This window comes from Carcharodon carcharias, chromosome 30, assembly GCF_017639515.1.
Source record: "Carcharodon carcharias isolate sCarCar2 chromosome 30, sCarCar2.pri, whole genome shotgun sequence".
Classification (NCBI taxonomy): domain Eukaryota; kingdom Metazoa; phylum Chordata; class Chondrichthyes; order Lamniformes; family Lamnidae; genus Carcharodon; species Carcharodon carcharias.
In genome coordinates, this window is record NC_054496.1 from 28,766,623 (window position 1) to 28,770,989 (window position 4,367).

Genomic DNA, 4,367 nt, shown 5'->3' on the forward strand with positions numbered 1-4,367 from the left:
TGAATCAGCAAGAGAGGGATTCAGTGAGTGAGAGTGATTCAGTGAGTGAGAGAGATTCAGTGAGTGAGAGAGATTCAGTTAGTGAGAGAGATTCAGTGAGTGAGAGATTCAGTGAATGAGAGTGATTCACTGAGTGAGAGTGAATCAGTGAGTGAGAGTGATTCAGTGAGTGAGAGTGATTCATCGAGAGAGTTTTTCAGCGAGCGAGTGATTCAGCAAGAGAGCAATTCAGCGAGAGAGCGATTCAGCGAGTGAGCGATTCAGCGAGTGAGCGATTCAGCGAGTGAATGAATCAGCCATTAATTGAATCAGCCGGTGAGTGATTCAGCGAGTGAGTGAATCAGCGAGTGAGTAAATAAGTGAGTGAGTGAATCAGTGAGTGAGTGAATCAGCGAGTGAGGGAATCAGCGAGTGAGTGATTCAGCGAGTGAGTGATTCAGCGAGTGAGTGATTCAGCGAGAGAGCGATACATTGAAAGAGCCTGATTCAGTGAGAGATTGATTTAGTGAGTGAATGATTCATTGAGAGAGTGTGATTCAGCGAGTGAGTGATTCAGCGAGTGAGCGATTCAGTGAGTGAGCGATTCAACGAATGAGCGTTTCAGCGAGTGAGCGTTTCAGCGATTGACCGATTGAGCGAGAGACCGATTCAGCGAGTGAGTGTTTCAGTGAGAGAGTGATACAGTGAGTGAGCAAGAAAGTAAAAGAGATTGATTCAGCGAGTGACTGATTCAGTGAGAGAGAGATTCAGTGAGAGAGTGATTCAGCGAGAGAGGGATACAGTGAGTGAGAGTGATTCAGTGAGTGAGAGAGAATGAGTGAGTGAGAGAGATTCAGTGAGTGAGAGAGATTCTGTGAGTGAGAGTGATTCAGTGAATGAGAGTGATTCAGTGAGAGTGATTCAGTGAGTGAGAGTGATTCAGCGAGAGAGTTATTCAGCGAGTGAGTGATTCAGCGAGAGAGCGATTCAGCGAGAGAGCGATTCAGCGAGAGAACGATTCAGCGAGTGAGCGATTCAGCGAGTGAGCGATTCAGCAAGTGAGCGATTCAGCGAGTGAGCGATTCAGCGAGTGAATGAATCAGCCAGTAATTGAATCAGCCAGTGAGTAATTCAGTGAGTGAGTGAATCAGCGAGTGAGTGAATAAGCGAGTGAGTGAATCAGCGGGTGAGTGAATCAGCGAGTGAGTGAATCAGCGAGAGAGAGATTCTGCGAGAGAGTGATTCAGCGAGTGAGTGATTCTGCGAGAGAGTGATTCAGCGAGTGAGTGATTCAGCCAGTTAGTGATTCAGCGAGAGAGCGATTCAGCGAGAGAGCGATACAGTGAAAGAGAGTGATTAAGTGAGAAATTGATTTAGTGAGTGAGTGACTCATCGAGAGAGTGTGATTCAGCGAGTGAGTGATTCAGCGAGTGAACGATACAGCGAGTGAGCGATACAGCGAGTGAGCGATACAGCGAGTGAGTGATTCTGTGAGTGACCGATTCAGCGAGTGAGCGATACAGTGAGTGAGAGCGATTCAGTGAGTGAGAGCGATTCAGTGAGTGAGAGCGATTCAGACAGTGAGAGAGTTTCAGTGAGTGAGAGCGATTCAGTGAGTGAGAGCGATTCAGGGAATGAGAGAGATTCAGTAAGTGAGAGCGATTCAGTGAGCAAGAGAATTAGCGAGAGAGTGATTCAGCGAGACAGTGTTTCAGCGAGTGAGTGATTTAGCGAGTGAGAGATTCAGTGAGTGAGCGATTCAGCGATTGAGTGATTCTGCGAGTGAGCGATTAAGCGAGTGAGCGATACAGTGAGTGAGAGTGATTCAGTGAATGAGAGTGATTCAGTGAGTAAGAGAGATTCAGTGAGTGAGAGAGATTCAGTGAGTGAGAGTGCTTCAGCGAGAGAGTGAATCAGCGAGAGAGTGATTCAGCAAGAGAGTGATTCAGCGAGAGAGTGTTTCAGCGAGAGTGTGTTTCAGCGAGAGAGTGATTCAGCGAGTGAGTGATTCAACGAGTGAGTGTTTCAGTGAGAGCGTGATACAGTGAGTGAGGGATAAAGTTAAAGAGAGTGATTCAGCGTGTGAATGATTCAGCGAGTGAGTGATTCAGCGAGTGAGTGATTCAGTGAGAGAGAGATTCAGTGAGAGAGTGAATCAGCGAGAGATGGATTCAGTGAGTGAGAGTGATTCAGTTAGTGAGAGAGATTCAGTGAGTGAGAGAGATTCAGTGAGTGAGAGAGATTCAGTGAGTGAGAGAGATTCAGTAAATGAGAGTGATTCAGTAAGTGAGAGTGAATCAGTGAGTGAGTGATTCAGTGAGTGAGAGTGATTCAGCGAGAGAGTTTTTCAGCGAGTGAGTGATTAAGCGAGAGAGCGATTCAGCGAGAGAGCGATTCAGCGATTGAGCGATTCAGCGAGTGAGCGATTCAGCGAGTGAATGAATCAGCCATTAATTGAATCAGCCAGTGAGTGATTCAGCAAGTGAGTGAATCAGCGAGTGAGTGAATAAGCGAGTGAGTGAATCAGCAAGTGAGTGAATCAGCGAGTGAGTGAATCAGCGAGTGAGTGATTGAGCGAGTAAGTGAATCAGCGAGAGAGAGATTCAGCAAGAGAGTGATTCAGCAAGAGAGTGATTAAGCGAGAGAGTGATTCAGCGAGTGAGCGATTCAATGAGTGAGCGTTTCAGCGAGTGAGCGATTCAGCGAGAGAGTGATTCAGCAAGTGAGTGTTTCAGTGAGTGGGTGATACTGTGAGTGAGCTATAAAGTGAAAGAAATTGATTCAGCGAGTGACTGATTCAGCGAGTGACTGATTCAGTGAGAGAGTGATTCAGCAAGAGACGGATTCAGTGAGTGAGAGTGATTCAGTGAGTGAGAGTGAATCTCTCTCACTCACTGAATCACACTCACTGAATCACTCTCACTCACTAAATCTCTCTCACTCACTGAATCAGTGAGTGAGAGTGAGTCAGTGAGTGAGAGTGATTCAGTGAGTGAGAGTGATTAAGCGAGAGAGCGATTCAGCGAGAGAGTGATTTAGCGATTGCGCGATTCAGCGAGTGAGCGATTCAGTGAGTGAATGAATCAGCCATTAATTGAATCAGCCAGTGAGTGATTCAGTGAGTGTGTGAATCAGTGAGTGAGTGAATAAGCGAGTGATTGAATCAGCAAGTGAGAGAATCAGCGAGTGAGTGTTTCAGTGAGAGAGTGATACAGTGAGTGAGCAAGAAAGTAAAAGAGATTGATTCAGCGAGTGACTGATTCAGTGAGAGAGAGATTCAGTGAGAGAGTGATTCAGCGAGAGAGGGATTCAGTGAGTGAGAGTGATTCAGTGAGTGAGAGAGATTCAGTGAGAGAGATTCAGTGAGTGAGAGAGATTCTGTGAGTGAGAGTGATTCAGTGAATAAGAGTGATTCAGTGAGAGTGATTCAGTGAGTGAGAGTGATTCAGTGAGTGAGAGTTATTCAGCAAGAGAGTTTTTCAGCGAGTGAGTGATTCAGCGAGAGAGTGACTCAGCGAGAGAGCGATTCAGTGAGTGAGCGATTCAGCGAGTGAGCGTTTCAGCGAGTGAATGAATCAGCCAGTAATTGAATCAGCGAGTGAGTGATTCAGCGAGTGAGTGAATAAGCGAGTGAGTGATTCAGCGAGTGAGTGATTCAGCGAGAGAGCGATAGATTGAATGAGCCTGATTCAGTGAGAGATTGATTTAGTGAGTGAATGATTCATCGAGAGAGTGTGATTCAGTGAGTGAGTGATTCAGCGAGGGATTGATTCAGCGAGTGAGTGATTCAGCGAGAGAGTGATTCAGCGAGAGAGAGATTCAGCGAGTGAGAGATTCAGTGAGAAATAGAGTCAGCGAGAGAGAGATTCAGCGAGAGAGAGAGAGATTCAGCGAGAGAGAGAGATTCAGCGAGAGAGTGATTCAGCGAGAGAGTGTTTCAGCGAGTGAGTGATTCAGCGAGTGAGCAAGTTAGGGACTGAACGATTTAGGGAGTGAGTGATTCAGCGAGTGAGTGATTCAGCGAGTGAATGAATCAGCCATTAATTGAATCAGCCAGTGAGTGATTCAGCGAGTGAGTGAATCAGCGAGTGAGTGAATAAGCGAGTGAGTGAATCAGCGAGTGAGTGAATCAGCGAGTGAGTGATTCAGCGAGTGAGTGATTCAGCGAGTGAGTGATTCAGCGAGAGAGCGATACATTGAAAGAGAGTGATTCAGTGAGAGATTGATTTAGTGAGTGAATGATTCATCGAGAGAGTGTGATTCAGCGAGTGAGTGATTCAGCGAGAGAGCGATTCAGCAAGTGAGCGATTCAACGAATGAGCGTTTCAGCGAGTGAGCGTTTCAGCGATTGACTGATTGAGCGAGAGACCGATTCAGCGAGTGAGTGT